At 43.1% G+C, this 20,734-nt stretch overlaps 1 protein-coding gene across 1 annotated transcript in view; it reads right to left on the bottom strand.

Annotated features, from left to right (window-relative positions):
* Nucleotides 1-20,734, bottom strand: part of CADM4 (cell adhesion molecule 4) — a 261,207-nt gene that overhangs the window by 96,970 nt on the left and 143,503 nt on the right. The window lies entirely within an intron of this gene.

Below are 20,734 nucleotides of genomic sequence, written 5' to 3'. Positions count from 1 at the left end.
GGCCTTGTTAGAAACCCTGGAAGAGAGCAGCAGACATGTGTGTGTCTGGGAGTCGAATATCATAGATACACGGAGAGCAGAGCCATCTGTCTGTGAGCGGAAAAGAGGGGGAGAGCGAGCAAGAGAGATAGGAGGGTCTGGAGGGGGATGAGGAGATCAGAACACAAGAACATTTTGATAGAATGGAGAAGGAACGAGAAGACTCCGGGCAGCCGTAGACAAAGGCAGAAGACTCACCACCAACAGTGGTCATGTTGACATCTCCTGTCCCTCAGACCACCTAGCCTGGCTTAAAATGGTCACAAATGCCAAAATTTGGCCTTCAATTTTCAGATTTGCATTAAAAGATGGTAGTCGTCATTATTCTACCACTAATGACTAGCAAGGGAGAAAATAAAAAAAATATTTTTTTCCCTCAAGTCAATAGAACGTTTACGATCGATTGTAACCAATTGTGTTGTACCCATAAATGCACCAATTATCAGAATGGGTTTTCATTATCAGTAGGATCTGAAAAGTTATTATTGGGTATATAGCATATTCCATATCCTTAGTACTTTTAAAGTGAACACCTTGATTGTTGCACATATCCAGCTACAACAGCATAGTACCCATGACTAGAATTAAAAAGAAAAGAAATGAGAAGAAAATGAAACGTTTAGGGTCAATATAAGGCTGTATACAGCAAGATAATAAGGTTGTTTTTCTTGTAGTCCTCAATGCTGCACTCGTCCAACTAGAAAAGCTCACTATACAAAATCCAAGAACTATTGTTAGGCATCGGCCATATATATAAAAAAAAAAAGAAAAAAAAAAAAAGAAGAGTAGTACCCAAGGGTCCTAGCTGGTCCTATACCCTTACCCATGCCCATACTTATGCAGTACACCTCCAGACGACCTGAATTGTTAACAATCAAGGCGGTATGGAATCGACCAATGGGCAATGGTGTTTCATCCTCATGTCCCCTTTAAAAGACCTTCTGTCTTTGGTTATCTGCCCAGTAATGACTAGTCGAATGGTGTTTGTTTGCTTCATTTACATGGAGCAATGATCAGGAATATGGAGAGGAATGATTGTTAATACAACCATTTGTCCCCATAGTTTGCATTTAGTCGGCAGCACATCCCCGGTTCACACGGGGAGATGCGCAGCTGACAAACAAACATTTTTCTAGCGGGATAAAAGATGTGATCAACCAACGGACAAGCATTTGCTAGTTTGTCAGCAGATCGCTGCCACGTTTACATGGGTAAATGAACGGGAAGGAGTGTTTGTATAAGCGCTCGTTTGCCCAATCAGATAAGTAGGGGCATTTTGTTCTGTTCAGAACCCTTTTGGCGATTCCACCATTCTTTAAAGCGTTAAACATTGAGGGGGTGTTAAAGGGACTGTCTAGGACTTTTACTTGATGGCTTATTCTTTAGGAGTGGCAATCAATGTATGATAAGTGGGGGTGAGACCCCCCCCCCCCACCCAATCAGCAGTGAAGAAACTGTGGCACCCCGTCACTTATGCAGGCTTGGTACTGCAACTCGGTCCACTCAAGTGAACAGGGATTGGACCCCCACTAATCATACATTGATGGTCAATCCTAAGAATAAGCCATCAATTACAAGTCCAGGACAGCCTGTTATATATGCCCTTAATCTTTATGGTAGAAGATATGCACTATTAGAAACCAGGGCTAGCCTATTAGAAACTGTAAGGTGGTATTATCTTGGCACTGTAGGGTGATATTATCTTGGCAGTATATGGTGGTATTATCTAGGCACTATATAGTGGTATCATCTGAGCACTGTATGAGGATATGTCAGCACGGTATGGTACGATTTAAGCACTGTATGGTGGTATTATCTGAGCGCTGTATGGTGGTATTATCTGAGCTCTGTATGGTGGTATTATCTGAGCACTGTATGGTGGTATTATCTGAGCACTGTATGGTGGTATTATCTGAGCACTGTATGGTGGTATTATCTGAGCACTGTATGGTGGTATTATCTTGGCACTGTAGGGTGATATTATCTTGGCAGTATATGGTGGTATTATCTAGGCACTATATAGTGGTATCATCTGAGCACTGTATGAGGATATGTCAGCACGGTATGGTACGATTTAAGCACTGTATGGTGGTATTATCTGAGCGCTGTATGGTGGTATTATCTGAGCTCTGTATGGTGGTATTATCTGAGCACTGTATGGTGGTATTATCTGAGCACTGTATGGTGGTATTATCTGAGCACTGTATGGTGGTATTATCTGAGCACTGTAGGGTGATATTATCTTGGCAGTATATGGTGGTATTATCTAGGCACTATATAGTGGTATCATCTGAGCACTGTATGAGGATATGTCAGCACGGTATGGTACGATTTAAGCACTGTATGGTGGTATTATCTGAGCGCTGTATGGTGGTATTATCTGAGCGCTGTATGGTGGTATTATCTGAGCACTGTATGGTGGTATTATCTGGGCACTATATGGTGGTATTATCTGGGCACTATATGGTGGTATTATCTTGGCACTATATGGTGGTATCATCTGAGCACTGCATAAGGATATGTCAGCACTGTATGGTGGTAATATCTGAGCGCTGTATGGTGGTAATATCCGAGCGCTGTATGGTGGTAAAATCTACAAAAACACATCAATATCGCCAAAGGCAAAAAGATTAGCCCTTGTTTCCCAGATACGTATTGAATGCTTACTAATATTGTGACGTATAACTTTATTATGAATAACTATAAGCATACAAATGAAGATTAAAAGCACAATGTGAACTGAAAAGTCTCGATATGATACTAATATTACTCTGTAGTCTGTACCATCTAAGTGCAGAGTCAAACCACCATCTCTGATGGCCGCACTACCTATATTAAACCACTGATTCGCGGTTGCAGTCTGCTTGAAAAGGGACTTAGAATTGTCAGAACACAGTGAATTTTAAAAAAAAGAGGAAAGAGCCCCCCCGACATGTGTCACCACCGAAGTGGCATCCTCAGGGGAAAACGTGTTCTGACAATTCTAAGTCCCTTTTCAAGCAGACTGCAGCCACGAATCATAGTGGCTTAATATAGGTAGTGCGGCCATCAGAGATGGTGGTTTGACTCTGCACTTAGATGGTACAGACTACAGAGTAATATTAGTTTCATTATATGGAGACTTTTCAGTTCACATTGCGCTTTTAATCTTCATTTGTATGCTTATACTTATTCATAATAAAGTTATACGTCACAATATTAGTAAGCATTCAATAGGTATCTGGGAAACGAGGGCTAATCTTTTTGCCTCTGGCGATATTGATGTGTTTTTGTGTGTACCTCAGCCCACCAGATACCTGGGTCCTCTTTTTTGTGCTAATATCTAAGGACTTTATGTGGTAATATGAGCACTGTATGGCGGTATTTACTTAGCATTGTGTGGAACGGTTACTGATGCGCTGTCTGGTAGTGGTGGTAATGTATGACCACACCCTATATGGAGTGCGGGGGCACCCACAGAAGGTACCACACAGGGCATCATCCAACGTAAGCCAATACTGATAGAAACCAGTCTGTGTTCTTCAAATTCAGTATAATAAACTATTTGTATAAAAGTTAGTGAATATATGACTGTGAGAAGACTTGAATATAGTTCAGTCCTCAGGTAAAGACTTTATCTCCGGTGTGAAAACAGACAAAAAAGTAACTTATTAACGAGTCGTAATAAGCAAAAGCTAAAAGGTAAACACACATGGAAGGCGCTCGATGAAAGCCGCGGCTTTGCAAATCATGCACAGAATGAATAGAGATGCATTTGCATGTTAAGAAACAAAGGCTTTGGTCCTGTATTAGATGACATTTTATAAAAGCTTATAATGAGCATCCGACGAGGCAACATGAATACTAAAGGACATTTGCTCCATCAAGAATTGTGTCTAGTGTTAAAGAGAACTGCAACAAAAGGCACAAACAAGTCTTTTGTAAAATTGCACATAATTTTAGCAGTTTAGAATGGAGAAATTACATTTCAAAACGGCACAGATATTTGGTGCGGGGGTGGAACATTCCTCTTGCCGCCCTCCATGGCTTCTGTTGATATGTAGCATACATGGATAGGGTCAGTGGTTGACTGGAGAAGTTTTTCCGTAGTTTCATGTAATGGACAACGTATTCCAGGGCTGGACAAATTTTCGGAGTTAGATAGCCAATGAGCCTGGAAATTGGTTACTGGCGCCTAACCTTTTGTATTTTTCTAGACTTTATTTTCTGTGAAAGTTAAAAAACCCATAAACCAGTTAGCCCTTTTAACAGGCTCCTTTGGGCATACCCGATTCAACGTGTTATATTTAAATCAGGACAAAGGGGGCGGTGCATGACACAGAAGTTCAAAGAACACCAAAGACAGAATCCCTGTGTCATGCTCCGCCCCCTCAGGCCCTGCACTAATCAGAACACAGTGTAATCAGTTTTGCCTGGAGTGTTCCTTTAATACTTTCTTAACTCTCAGATATAACAATGCAGCCACAATGTCTTCAAGGATTAGCCCCTTTTATAAGAATTTCAGAGATTGCCCATCTCTCAGGACACCTTTTTAATCACCTGGAGCAGAGAGATGCTAGCAAAGAGCAGCTCTCGTTCTGGAGGACCTGTCCGTCCGTGTATTATAAGGTCAGTCATTTATTTAACTGTCCAGGCTGTAATACTACATTTCTCCTGCAGTGGCCGCTGCAGGGGAAAACCATGGCCAAGCGTAGCGCCCTCCATCGATAACAGCTGATCAGTGGGCTGGCTTCAATTTAATAAGCAGTTGTCTTGATGTCAAACTCGGCTACATCTGTTGTATATACTCAAATGAACGGAGATGGAGATACGAATTATTGGAAATACAACCAAAAAAGAACCAAGTGGATCTCAGACTACCATTGACCCCATTAAACAATGCAGCTAAGCTGGAGTCCACGTGTCTTGATGGAGCAGAACTAAAAAACAACCAATATCAAAGAAAATGAATAGCAGATGAGCATGTTGATCGGTCATGGCGAAAATTGGTTTTCTTTTATCCAATGTGTATGGACAATCTTACATATAATGTTTAATACCACAACCAGACGTCTGCCATACGCCTAGACTGCCATTATGTGATCAAAAAAACGTATCTAGTGAATGGCTTTTAATCATGCACTCAACGTGAACAATGAATAACAAGGAGTAAGTCTCCACAATGCCGAGTCCACTGCTTCAAAGCAATTTTATCCAATCTAATAAAGAAGAGAATTAATTGAATGCATAAAAAAGGACAAAGGTGAGTTCTATGAAAAGTCACAGAAGATGAAGACCAAGCGGGATAAATAAGCATCGGATGGCGGTGAACAGGAGGCCTCATTGTGATATAACAAGGTAGAGAACACCAGTCGGTGACTTGTCACACAGAACTGAGAATCTATAAAACGTTGTCACTTTTACGGCCCCAAGTTCCCCTACGTAAGGCTGGAAATAAAGTGAGACCCATGGATACAGGCACAAGGAATGACAAGGTGGTGGGAACATCATGAAGGAGCCGGATGAGGTCCACGATCACAACCCCAAGAGCACACCACCCAGGTGGAAGGTTGATGGGATAACAGAAGTGACCTCACGGCTCTTCTGGTTTCCTTCGTGTCATAAAGGGTCATTATTGAGGAGCACAGAGGTTCCTTGCAATCTATGGGGTGGAAGAACTTAAAAGGAATGAAATGACCTCCTCTACTGTCCTATGATCTCTGTGCAATCTCTTTAATTATGTCATGGTATTCACTATAGCACGTAGTCCCCGGGCCTCCTAACATCCAATCTATCTAGGCATGCTCCAAAAGCTGATGTGGAATGAGTGGTCCTCGGCATAGTTTGGATAGGAAGTAAATTTCTGCCCACCACCCATTTCTGAAGAGAGGATCAAGGCTGTAGTAATGGTTGTCAACAGGACATGATGATAGCCTCTCCAATTGTAGACCGAATACATTACACAAAAGGGTCTGTATTCAACGGAACATGCCATAGTGAACAGGCGGGTGGCAGAGCACCAGCTAATGTATGTATATCTATCCAGTGAATTATTTTCCACCGGTAGCAGCGCCACTCTTGTCCATGTCTGTCTGTGGTATTGAATCTCAGACTTAAGGGAATATAACAGAGCTGCAATACCAGACACAACCACCAGACAAGAGTGGTGCTGTTTCTGTAAAAAAAGAAAAAGCCAATGCACTTCAACATCACATTCTGGTAGAATTTGTTGGAAAACCATGCCGATCACACAAACTCCTTTTGTTTAATAGGCCTCCTGCTATGGTCGCGGTGTTGTAGCTGTCTAAATCAGTTATGCCAACCTCCCAGATTGACAGTACTGCCTAATTGACTGAGGGTTCCCCCTTTCCTAGGTTTGTCTATTCTTCATTTCTGTAATACAATACTCACAGGTTGTCAGGTCAGTTTGCAGAGAAAAATCATGTACTGTAATGAATAATTTTACCATTTAATATCTTCGGCAACGCAGACACGTCAGATTACTAAACCTGCTATTTAATGAGGAACCGTGAACTTGGAATGGGTGACGCCATCAACTATTATGGCGCTGGCACATCATGACTGACACTTCTCTATCTTGTGACACCAATACATAATGAGTCAGGGCCATTTTATTGCGTGCCGCTGACATTTAATGGGCAACAATGATATTGTAGGAGAACGCTGAGGTCTAATAAGAGATATTGTGTTAGTTGAGTGATGGTAACATATAACGATTGACAATATTATCTTTGCGGTCATACTGCGGTGTAATAAGTGACAATGTTATTGACTGTCATAAATCCATAGAGTGTGATGAATGTACCTGTGGCAAGACATTGAGACATAATACAACGGGTTCTTGACTGTTGTTGGCACCCAGGGCCGCCATCAGGGGGGTATTAGGGGTACTACTGTAGGGGGCCCGGCCAAACTTAATTGAAAGGGGGGCCCGGGCACCAACAAGTTAGAAGAGAAATATTATGTGATGACTGACAGTTAAATATGGAGTAGTCCTGTACCTTTAATATATTCACTATTATTAAATGGTTAAGTGACACTGACTAATAATGAGCGGCACTGGACATCGTGTTATCTAATAAAACACACGTCATGAATGAAGAGCTTATGTTGACAGACACTGACATTTGATGAGTGAGGCTGTGATTTGTTGAGTGACATTGAGGTTTGAGGAGTGAAGCCGATATCGGAGTAGCGACATTGACATCTGTTGATTGTTACCGACTTGTGAGAAGTAAAACGGTCACCTGTTGCGTGACAAGGACATCTGATAAGTAAATTTGTAATCTGTTAACAGGGGACAGCATCACATGTCCCTCATCAGAATACACCTTCACTTGTCAAATGTCGGTGCCACTCAACAGGTAAAAGCTTTACAAAGAAAATTTGTAATTTAACAGATGACATTACATATGTCAATGGCATTTGAGTGACATATTTGATGAGTGAAGAGGTCCCTATTGAGTGACATATTGGATGAGTGAAGAGGTCCCTGTTGAATGACATATTGGATGAGTGAAGAGGTCCCTGTTGAGTGACATATTGGATGAGTGAAGAGGTCCCTGTTGAGTGACATATTGGATGAGTGAAGCGGTCCCGGTTGAGTGACATATTGGATGAGTGAAGAGGTCCTCTGTTGAGTTACATATGTGATGAGCGAAGCGGTCCCGGTTGAGTGACATATTGGATGAGTAAAGTGGTCCCTGTTGAGTGACATATTGGATGAGTGAAGTGGTCCCTGTTAAGTGACATATTGGATGAGTTAGGCGGACCTCGGTTGAGTGACATATTTGATGAGTGAAGCGGTCCGTGTTGAGTGACATTTGATGAGTGAAGCGGTCCCTGTTGAGTGACATATTTGATGAGTGAAGCGGTCCCTGTTGAGTGACATATGTGATGAGTGAAGCGGTCCCTGTTGAGTGACATATTTGATGAGTGAAGCGGTCCCTGTTGAGTGACATATGTGATGAGTGAAGCGGTCCCTGTTGAGTGACATTGAGGTGTGATGAGTAAAGTACTTTTCTATTAACCGACACCGACATCTAATTGTTGATACTCACAATTATGGCTACCTGCTGCTTGACACGGACATTCGATAGGCGATTGTTTAATCTGTTAAAAGGACAGCATCACGTCACCTATCAGATTACACCTTCACTAATCAAATGTCAGCGTGACTCAAAAGGTGACGGCTTCACCCATCAAATCTGTCAGGCAACAGATGACACCATCACATATGTCAATGTCACTTATCAGATTGCACCTTCACTTATCAAATGTCGGTTTCACTCAACAGGTGACAAATGACAGATTTGATAAGTAAAGCTAACGGATGACAGCATCACATGTCAATGATCAGATTACACTTTGACTTATCAAATGTCAGTGTCACTCAAAAAGGTGACAGCTTCACCCATCAAATCTGTCATTGACATATGTGATGATGTCATCTATTGAGTGTCACTTATCAGATTACTCTTTCACTTATCAAATGTCAGGTTCACTCGACAGATGACAACTTCGCCTATGTCAATGTTACTTCAGTGAAACAGAAGTGAAGCTGTCACCTAAGTGACATCAACATTTGATGAGTAAACATTTGATGGCATTACAAGTAATGAGTGCCGCTGTTCGATAGCTGATGGCACCCGCACATGACGAGTCACTGTAAGATTTCGAGCAACACCGGCATATGACAAGTGACAAGGTTACCATCTGTTAACAATTAGCGAGCTATCCATTGTGTGTACGGAGTGACACGGTTGTCCTTCAAGTGATTCTAAGGGTGATCTTTCGAGTGATAGCGACACATAGGCGACATTGTTATTAATGAAGACTGACACGTGAAGTGCGATATCAACGTCACGGCCACCGACAGACATGAGTAACGATGTTGTCTTTGGTGTGACATGGTTACCTGGATCGAGTGATGTTTTTATCTATGGATGACAGTGACACATCGTAAGTGGACACTGTCTAGTAATAAGTGACAGTATTATGAACTGAAGGACACAGATAGGAAATAGGGTAACGCCCCAGGTGAAGCCCAGTTGACAGTCATACCTAGCGGGTGACAGCCACACCTAGTGGATGGCAATGTTCTCCATCATCTCTCACTAAACGACAAATGAATTCAGATTCTTTGCTACCAACGTTGAGTAGTAAATCATTAAATGCAAATACAAAATCAGATCATGAACAGTTTGAGTGCAGGTCCAACAGTGAACCCTTAGATGTAATTCTAGCTGCAATATCTGTAGGATGTCATCAAGGGAAACAAGATGTAACGAGTGACGTCATCCCCTGCTGCCCGGCAAGAAAAGCAATGACTAGAATTATCATCCAGTGACACATAAGTTATAGGATTGGCTGTTGATGGGTATAGACAACAAAAGGTGATGTCATCAGCCCTATGAAGCAAGGGAGCAGTGATGTCATCAGCCCTATGAAGCAAGGGAGCAGTGATGTCATCAGCCCTATGAAGCAAGGGAGCAGTGATGTCATCAGCCCTATGAAGCAAGGGAGCAGTGATGTCATCACCTCTTAAATACAGAATAAATGGTAACATTATATATGGAATGGCTCAGTAATTCACATCCAAACATACCAACATCTACATGGAGTTCATGTATTCTCTTCACGGTTTTATGGATTTTCTCTCACAGGGTATATAATGCTACTTGAGTTAATTGGTTATAGAATGGTCTTATAGCAGACTATAGTCATGTTACAGATCTGTACAATGCGAATCCTTTATAGGGCCACATGCATGAGGCCTCCCCGCAGCAACTGGGGGGTGTGGGTGTATTATGATGTTCTGCAGCAGCTGGAGCACAGAACTACATAATACACACTGCAGCTGCTGAAGATTTTTTTTTTGAAAGTGAGAGGGAGCCCATGTCAATCAGGGGCTGGCAAAGGAGAAGGAATTTCTTGCACAAGCAACAGACTACTTTTGCAGGAAGAGATCAGCAGCGCCTGCCTAGCGCCACTTATCCATGCATAATGGTCCTGTTCTGACATTAAAATGTGATGTTTATACAATTACTACTTACAGACATGTCTTATATGATGGATAATAAATTGATGGCGGACCTACCCTTTATAGAACACCATTACCTCTAGCTTTGAAGACAGATCTCCCTTCCAATTAACATGGTTACCCATCTGCTTGGCAACCCATTACTCTTGGCTCAGAAAGACATTTAACCAAATGAGTGACAGTGACATCTAATGAGCAGGATTGTCCTCCCGTAAGTGACCGCTATAGAAATTTTTATAAAACACAACGACAGAAGCAGCAAAAGGTGAAAAGAACAGAAGAGAAAATAGTGTGTGGGGTGAGGGCAGGGGAGGGCGGGGGGACGCTGCTGCAGAGAGTAATGGACGGTCTCTAATTGAGTCACTGCTAGATGCCTCAGGATTGTCTGTCTGCCTCTAAACACTCAGGAACTATTGATTATAAACTCAAAGGACCCTTCCTGCTGCCTGTTATTGTGCGTTCTACCTCTCCATTCCCCCTGTTCTTTTCCATCCCTTCCCTTCTCGGTCTCTCTCCACCTCACCGCTGCACCGCTCTCTATTGTTTCCTGTGCCCTCTATACTGTAACCTGTGAGCCTTCTATTCTGTATAACACAAAACACACAATGCAGTATTTTAAATCGAACAATCACGATTGTCACCGCCGCCGCCGCTGCCCTGCAGTATGGATTTTTCATGCGTGCCCAATGTTAACCCTTCCATTCCCAGTTTAAATGATGAAGCAGAGCCCAATCTGCTGCTTAACTGGAGCTACAAGATTACCGCATTTATATAGCACTAACATATTCTGCAGCGCTTTACAGAAGTTGTCATCACTTATCGTCCACAACCCAATTACAAACTCAGCTCTGCTACATCCATATCTACGTCTAATGATTTCTCTCCCGCTAGATTAATCGCATCTTTCCATTTACCTTCACTCCCAACTCTCTACCCGCCAATTGCTTTTTCCTTTTCTTTTTTTTTTCCCCACTTGCTGCCCGCTATGTCCCTGGATGATAAAAGTTGATGACTTCACATTTTGTCAATCATTTCATCCTATTGTTGTGACAGTGGCAGTTCTGGGTACACAACAGCGCCCCCCCCCCCTCTCACTCTCCTTTCCAAAGGCACTCATTATTCCGCACAGCTAGCGCTCAGCAACTTTTGGCGGACAAAGAAAGGGTTAATGAGCTGGCATTGAATCTCGCCAATAAATGGAAAGCTCTCCATCCCTGGGGACGCTCTGCTCCATCTCATCTCGAAAAACACATTTCACCATTGCATTAACATGATAGTATGTACATAATATGGCGTCTGGATCTATGCCCCTGTCCCCGGAGACATCCGGTCCTCAAGGTACTTGTCTTTGCCCGCCTGCCCGCACCCTGCACCCTCAGAGGAGGAGAATTGCGTGAAGCGGTAGATTGTGCTCAGCAATTAGCCATTAGTCCGATTTTTTTGAAGCAGCTGAATAAAAATTATTATTTTTATTTTTTATTTTTTGCAGGAAAAAGCCAAAATGGCCGACATCCAACCACACGTGTGCGGTCACACGCTGCCAGCACGGTCTGTATGCTGTGTCATCAGGTTTTACTCATGCCAGGATGTGCGCCTGTAGTCATATTAACGTCGAGCATCACATGATATAATTAATGGGCATACCAGGCTGTTTACCCAGCACAATACAAATAATATATACAAAAATATGCCAACTTAGATGCCCTAAGTCCTGTGCAGAGTCATCTTTAAACTTTCCTTCAAGATTGAGGCTCCTTGCCCTAGTCTTGTATCTAAATCTAAGGCCTTATTCAGATGAGAGTATTGTACAGAAGTGAAGCGGCGCATTATACGGACTAGAAATACGCCGCTTATTTTCCGTGCGGTTTAGGATCAGTATTTTGTCAGTGTTTAAATTTTCATCCGTATTTACATCCGTTTATTAGTTCTTGGTTCCTGAAACTCCTCCGTGACATTATTTTACAAAGAAATACGGCGAAAAAAGATGCATTAAATACGTGAAAAAGTCAATAAAGTATGCGAGGCGCCTATTTTACACACATCCAACTGATAGTATTGGGGTGTAAAGTTCGGTAATACGACATGCGAAAGGGCATATTGCAGTTTTGAAAATGTTTTCAAGTAGGGAAAGAACGTACCTATGCCAAAACACTAATGGCGTTTTTTTGCCGGTTTTATAGAAAGTATTACGGATCTTAAAGGGTAACTAAACTTTTCACATAATAGTTCTATTCTCTACACATATTCGATGTCACCCATAAGGGAGACCGTGAAACACTTAACAGGGCTACAATAACATACCTCCCAACATTCAAGTACCACAAAGTGGGACAACCGATGTAGTATGGAAAGTTTTTTTTATTTTAAGCCACGCCTCTAATCCCACCCAATCCCTGCCCATACACACCCCACCCGGTCAGCCCACATAGTATCATGCTCCCATAGCTGCCCCCATACAGTAGAATTCCCCCATAGCTACCATACAGTTTACTGCCCCATAGATGCACTCATACAGTATAATACCCAAACAGATACTCCCATGCAGTATAATGCTCAAACAAACTCCCTCATACAGCATAATCTCCCCGTAGATGCCTCTATAAAGTATAATGCCGCCTAGTTGCCCTTATACAGTTTAATGCTCCCTTAGCTGCCCCTAGTGCCAGTGCCCATGTAAATAGTGCCCATGTAGATAGCACCATAGGGTCCCCTGTAGATGGTGCCCCTATATAATGTCACAGTGTCCATGTAGATAGTGCCACCCCCCCCCCCACCTGTAAATAACGCCATTGTGACTCCCTCTACGGGCAGAATCCCCAGTCAGAGCATAGGCCGATGATTCCGCTCCTAGAGGGAAGCCCTGATGTCACTGTCCATATATGGACAGTGACCTAAGGGGTTTCCTCTAGTAGCGGAATCCCCGTCCAGATAAATCGGCAACGGGTATTCAGCTCAAGGAGTAGCCACTGACATCACTGTCCATATATGGAGTGTGACATTAAGGGCTTCCCCGAGTACAGCGCTTAAAGTAGCGTTGTGTCCAGGGAGTCCTCGGCGAGCGGAGGAGCTCCCTCCGCTCTGAACTAGTTCTGAAGCAGGGAGCAGATTGTATTCAACTGTATCTGCGTCCTGAGGACGCAGATACAGTTGACAGTGGGACATACTCCCGGCCGCCCGGGACACCGCCCGGAATCCGGGACTATCCCGCTGAATCCGGGACGGTTGGAAGGTATGCAATACAGCCGCAGGTGGCTCATCCAGGGGGTACACACAATACATTACTTTTTGCCTGAACCAAGTTGGATTCCAGAATGAATAGTGCAGAACGATGAGTGAAGTCTCATCTACTTGGAGAATCAGAGAATATGTTTACAGTCAGAAGACAAAAGGCGTCAACTCGATATACACAGTACAGTCTGACGGGCACAAACTGAAGCTATTTTTTCCACCCTGTTGATCAGTCCATGTTGACTTTGGGGGCTAAAAGCACGAAGACCACTATTCTTAGGCTCAAGAACCCCAACTCTCTGGCTGCTCTGGGAAATTAAGGTCTTTAGTTGGTGCCATCTTCATGAGCATTGTGAACCTATAGAGGACTCTCCTACTCCACAGGCACCACAATGGGGAAAGGAACCAGCCCAATGGGCAGTACACCCCTTCCTCTCACAAGCAATGGTGAAAAAAAAACTTTGGTCCACACACCAGGAAAGTGTGGTGGCATAAACCAGCACCATGGTAGAGAGGGTGCATTTTTAATTTTGAAATTGGGCCCTCTCTCTTCTATTTACTTCCCTGCCTCCATCTACTGAATAAGACTGTACCAATTCTAGCCTCCGAAATTTGTTAATTACCATTTATCATCATCAGACTTCTGTGCCAAAGGAATACGGACCATAGGGGAAGCGAACGAAGCTGCACTCGGGCCCAATCTAGGTTGGTTTTGTCCTCATTTTAAAGAGGACCTGTCACCTCTCCTGACATGTCTGTTTTGGTAAATACTTGTATCACAATCCCGGAGCATCTTTTCTTAGAACTATCCATTCCTCTGTTATTCCTCCTAGAAATGCATGCATAAATTGGTGTTACCATACCCTTTATCCAAGGGGTGTGTCCCTACACAGTCTAAGATGGTGAGCACTGACTGGACAGTGTAAACTGTGTAGGGACACACCCCCAATTGGTAACTCCCAGTTGTTAATTTATTCATACATTTCTAGGAGGGATAACAGAGGAACGGTACAACTCAGAGTTCTAAAGAAAGATACTCAAGAATTGTGATTTTATAGGGCATACAATTCATTACTAAAACAGACATGTCAGGAGAGGTGACAAGTTCTCGCTAATGGGTGGTAAGAACCTGCAGAGGGATGTGGTCTTCACAGGTTCTACAATGTTAGCTAACACGGAGTTGTGAAAACGGGAACCAGGCACTAGGACCTTGTGTCCCGGATGGTTAGGAGTCAGATGGTGTCAAGCAGCACCTTTAAAGGGGCATAATTTTTATATCTTTGCTATGGGCCCCGTTCTTGATGTACACCGCTGGCTTCCAAAAGACTATTCATAGCACTTTGATATAAAAATAATCTTATTTCTGTATGAATCCTTTGACTAAAAGCCTTTCTAAAGCAACCGTTGTTAGGTGCCAAGACTTCCCCCTCCCACCATAGCTTTGTACGGAGTTTCAATCCCAGAATATTGGATGGTATGCTTTTGTACAGTTTACATTTTTGGCTGTGTACAAAGACCAGATCACGTAAGACAGAGCCAGTCGTAAAGACAGAATAGTCGGTGTAGTTCAATCTCTAAAACAAGACTTTGTTTAGAGCTATCGGAGATGGAAGCAAACTTGCATTTTTTCCTAATTTAGTCCAAGTTTTGAAAAGAGCAAAAATGTCTTATTTTTACTGCCAATTACTCTTCCAGTGGGACCCGAGCTGCTCTTTGTAGGCGCAGAAATGAAAGCCGACGCATTGCAATTCTCCGTAAAACCATTTTAGCTGAAAACATTCAATCAATAGACACGACTTTTGAAGCAAAGGCAGCGCCGATCCTGGTTTGCTACAAGGCGTTTAATACGGCAATAAGGGATAAACAAGCGCTATATAAGAAATCTACACAAATTCAAAATGAATCTATAGGGAAAGCAGATCAAATATACAAGGTAGCGATTGGAAAGTCTGGATACATTCATAGGGGTTCTCCACCTAAGGCCCTGTTCACACGGAGTATTTTGCAGGCAGAAAAATTTGCTGGCAGAACACTTGCCACGTTTTTCGATGCGTTTTTCGTCCGCAGCCATTGAAGGCAGTCACTGCAGGCAAAAACCACCGCGAAAAACGCGATCTCTGCATCCCATTATAAAAAAATCCTATACTTACCCAGAATTCTGTACTTCTTAGTCAAGGCCGGCCTCCTCGGATGAGGTTTCATCCCATGTGACTGCTGCAGCCTGTGATTACAGGCTGCAATGGTCACATGGGATTAAACATCATCCCAGGAGGTCTGTCTCCAGGCAGTCAGAGGGGAAGTATGTTTTGTTTTTGTTTGTTTTAAACGTGCAGTTTTCCGCAGCGGATATTCCGACCGAAAAACGGCACCACAATTTGGTGCGGTTTTTCGGCCTGAACTCCCTGCAGTCGCTAAGCCGGATACGCTGCGTCCCTTTACGCAGCGTAACCGCTTTGTGTGAACTTACCCTTAGGGCTCTTGTATACGTCAATATAATGGATCTATGTTGTAAAGGATCTGGAATACGGCACCATATACTCCTATGGGCCCATGCTGCACCTTCAATTTTATTTGGTGGCCCACGTAGGTTTGAATGTTCAATTAGATGCTGTATTACAGAGTTAGTTATTCTTCACTAGAAATATTATACGGTGGCACCCAAATGTCTAGTGCTCCTTACGGTCAAGTAATGACAATTTTTTAATAAACCATGCCCCCTTATAGGCAGTGCCGATTCTAGCTTTTCTTCTGCCGGAGAGAATTGAAATGGCGCTCCACTAGATCTTGATTGAGATCCCCCTGGCTGTTCTACATCACTAGCAGCATCCCCAAAAAAAATAATAATAATCATACCACCCATTATCTCGCTGCAGATCATACAGTGACTACAGTGCTGATTAGAGGCAAAATAAACATTTACATTAAGTGAATCACAGGTGACGTCTTCTCAGATTCTAGTTCTTTTCTCTTTTCTTCTCCATCCGGTCTAGACCTCTATGATGACTACTCCTGGTCCAAGCCCATTTCTGCAGTGTTCCGCTCAGATGTCTTCAGCTTCTCGCTTTTCAAACATTTCTGCACCTATAAATGAAGATACATCTCTCATGGTGCCACACACTACGCCCCTAAATATAATAGCACCATACACAGTGTCCCACACACACACACACACACACACACACACACACACACACACACACACACACACACACACACACACACACACACACAGTGCCCCATGTAGGTAGTGCCCCTGTAGAGTGCCCCACAAAGAGCCCCCTGTAGAGAGTGCCCCACATAGAGCCCCCTGTAGACAGGTCCCACATACATAGTGCTCCCTATAGATACTGTTCCCCATAGAGCCCCTGCAGATAGTGCCCCCTGTAGATAGTGCCCTACATAGATCCCCTGTAGATAGTGGCCCCCATAGATCCCCCTATAGATAGTGCCCCACATATAGCACGCCCCTGTAGATAGTGCCCAACATATGGTCCCCACGAAGATAGTGCTCCACATATATCCCCCCCTGTAGATAGTACTCCACATATAGCCCCCCTGTAGATAGTGCTCCACATACAGCCCCCCTGTAAATTGTGCTATACATATAGCCCCTCACACATTGAACAGAAAACAAAAAAAAACTTGACATACTCATCTAAACAAGTTCCCACGCGGTCCTCTTGCAATGCAGGCCTGCTCCCTTTTGAGCAGGTCTGCTGGGGCTGAACGACGCAAGCCACGCGATGACATCATCACGCCTGCTTGCGTAGTTGAAAGGCACTAATTGCTAGGGTGCCTTGCCCTGCCTGTCATTCAACACTGCAAGTGGTGCGATGATGTCATCATGCCGCTTACATCATTGAAAGGCGCTGAGTAGCATGCCCCGCCATTCAGCGCTCATGTATGTAATTGTATCTGCGTCCTATAGACGCAGGTACAATTATTATGCAGGAGGGGATAACGGCGGCTGGTTTCAGTGGCAGCAAGACGGTGCAGCCCTGCTTATAGGACCATTTTTTAAAGAAAAGTATCCAGTTAGGTGCAACATCAATATTGCGCCAAAATTTAGTGCAATTTTGAACACTTTCTAGACAGAGACCGTAGTAAATCACCCTTACCGTCTTTTTCATCCCTAGAAAATATTCTGTCTATCACTTAAAGGGTTTGTCCGGGCATGTGACGTTTTTCATACAGGATAGGTCATCAGCATATGATCAATGGGGGTCCAACACTCTGACCCGGCCACAATCAGCTGTTCCGGCTGCCCCGAGAACCGGTTGTTATGCAGTGGTCGGTGCCGGGAGCAGAAGGCTCCATACATTGCATAGTGGCCATGCTGTAGAACTTCAAGTCTGCTCCTAATCTCTTGAATAGGAGCAGAGCTGCAGTGTTGTCGCACGCCCGCTGTACCATGACTGTAGCCAACTGCTTCCAGCACGGATATCTGGCGCCCGGAACAGCTGATCGGTGCAGAGTCTGGGTGTCGGACCCCCACAGATCATATACTGATGACCTATCCCGTGGATAGATCATCAGTATGAAAAACAATCCAGTTTAACATAGTGACCATTTTAATAGCATATAATGTAGGTATGACATACTTATCTGCAATTTTTTTCCCTTTCATTAGCTGTTACAGTATAGTTTCAATAATTTAGCAACTAGTGGCTGTTATTTCCATGTCAAATATCCCTACACTAATAAAATTGCCAGACTCCACCCCACTAGGTAACAACTAAGCTCCACCCACAGTAGTCAAGCATTAGAATACAGCATTAAGAAATAATACTTCATGGAAACGATCTAAAATAAAAATTAAAATATTTATATGGTTCCATTTCAACATTTTTCAAGCCGTATCATCATTGGTCTCTTTCAGCCGGATCTTCAATGTAAAACTGAGATGATTGGAGTCGTCCTTTAATTTCTGCCAAATATGTAATAGTCATCGGAGAACTAAAAATCATAAAAATAGCAAACGTTCTAATAAGTCTATACATTAAATGAATGAGAATAGTCTAACGTCATTAAACAAATATACAGCAGGGCGGCTTGATTAAGTGGTTAATGAGTTTTTTACCTGCATTAGGAAAACAGATTACACCTAAAATATGGCACTAATAGGTATTTCACCTATCGGAATAGACATAATATATTCTACAAATGCATCAAAGAAGCAAAATTCGACCTTGCCAGCCTCAAGCAGGTGATAAAACAGGCGATAACTGCTTCAATTATTTGCGTTATTACACACATTTAATCTCCGGGAATCAAAACGATCACATATAGGATTTTTCAGTGAAATAATCTCCCAAAGCAATGTTATATGTGGAGCTCCGAGCCCGCAGTAAACCGCACGTGTTCCGGGTGCACTGGCTCCATATACAGAAGTCTAGAAATTTATTTTATAGACGAATATCATTCCAGCTGGTATGATAGGAATTCCCATTCTTCATAGAGCTGATGAGATTGGTGGACATAGACATAGCCATTACCGAGGTATTAGTCATCACAATGGAAGGGAAGGTTTTATTGCTCTTCGTTTTTGGGTAATGTAAGCTCAAGCATGGGAAAAGTCAATAATGAGAGCATTATATAGCAGCGTTGGCTGCACCATAAAACAAACACGTCTCTGCTTCCGGCTAGGACTCCACTGCGACATAACATTGCCCACGAGTTAAGGTAAAATTACACGTCTTACACGTCTTAAAGGTTTTCCCTCTCGGGGAAAAAAGTTGCAAGCGTCGGCATCGCTTTTTTTCCCATGGGGAAAAATTAAAGATGTGTTGCGGAAAAAGCGCAATTACATCGCAACTCATGGGTGATGCTGTGAAGCCGTAGGCTTATACGGTCGCTTAAAGTACAATGCGCAAAACATAGTTGCACGAGCAGTACCATGTATTGATTTGATGACGCCCCCCCATGTAATATCTAATGATAACAGTAGTGATGAATTCCAGCCATTATCAACAGGATACATGTGCCATTTATGGTAGCCTGTATTCTGTGAATGTAGTGAGCGGTGCAGAGAGGTTGTTTTGGCATCAAAACAGCCACTCTGCTCCAGTCATAGGCATGGTAAACAGCACCTGTAGGCCGGGTTCCCATGTAGCGTAAGCGCCGTGGAATTTCCGCAACGGAATGGAGTGCGGAATTTCCACAGCATATACAGTAGCAGCAAAGTGGAGGAGATTTAGAAAATCTCATGCCCACGCTGCGGAAAACAAACGCAGCGTAAACGTTAATAAATTGACCCGTGGTGCGGAATTTAATTCCGCATCATGTAAATTTATACTGCGCTTTTGTTTATTTTCTGTTGCGACGTATTTGCAGTGATTGCGCCACAAAAATCGCAACTACGGAAAAAAAAAAATAATACTTACCCAGAACACCCTCCATCTTGCAGTCCGACCTCCTGGGATGACGTTTTATCACATGTAACCGCTGCAGCTTCACATGGCCTGAAACGGCATCATAGGAGGTCGGACTACGCACAGAGATGACAGAGGGGGGTAAGTATCAACTTTTTTTTTTTTTTCTTTCAAGCGTTGCTTTCCGCAGCAGAAATTCCGTTCGAAAAACTGCACTACTTTGTGGTGCGATTTTTCGGACGGAAGGTGCTGCAGGTTCCAGGTCGGACACGCTGCACAGGTTTTACGCAGCGAATATGACCCGTGGGAACCCGGCCATATACTGCTGATGATGCTGGCAAATTCTCTATCAGCAGGATATAGGTGCTGTTTATTGAGTCTATATGGAATAAAAGGTTTCAGTTTACCACAAAAAAAAAAAAAAAAAAAAAAAGAAGAAAAGGCTCAGTAAACAGCATCTATGTTCTGCTGATGAACATGTTGGGCAGAATATAAATTTTGCCAACTTCATCAGCAGAATACAGGTGCTGTTTATGGAGCTTGTATAATACGATTGGAGCAGAGAGGCTGTTGATACTCTTCAGCAACTTGCAACCGCCGTAAACAGCAGATGTACTCTGTTAACAATGCTGGGAAATGCCTACATTGCTCCTATGGGTAACGGAAGCTATTCCAGTAGCAGATTAGTATACACAATTGCTGATATTACAATTCCCAATAAAAGTTGCTGTAGTGGCGGAGCTTCACTTTAAGAAAAGGAACGGAGACATATGCAAGCTGACAGTCACACTACTCTGCCTCTTCCTGGAATGGGGTGAATGAGAGCTAATGAGAAGAAATGAATACTTTTTTCCTGCACTCGACTGCCAGCTTGGCATCAAACAAGAGGAAGGCACCTTGCCATCTAAAACTTCCCTCTACTGTTTTAATGTCTGTTATAATTTAGGAGTGCAGCGAGAGGAATCTCCAGTCATTTGCTGCTCTTTCCCCGTGGACTCGATGAAGTAGTTTCGAAAAAAGCCCGGTTAGACGTCCGCCATAAAGATGTCAAATA

The sequence above is a fragment of the Rhinoderma darwinii genome, chromosome 10 (assembly GCF_050947455.1).
Source record: "Rhinoderma darwinii isolate aRhiDar2 chromosome 10, aRhiDar2.hap1, whole genome shotgun sequence".
In the NCBI taxonomy this organism is placed as follows: Eukaryota; Metazoa; Chordata; class Amphibia; order Anura; family Rhinodermatidae; genus Rhinoderma; species Rhinoderma darwinii.
The sequence above is the reverse complement of the archived record's forward strand: the minus strand, read 5'-3'. Positions and strand labels throughout refer to the sequence as shown.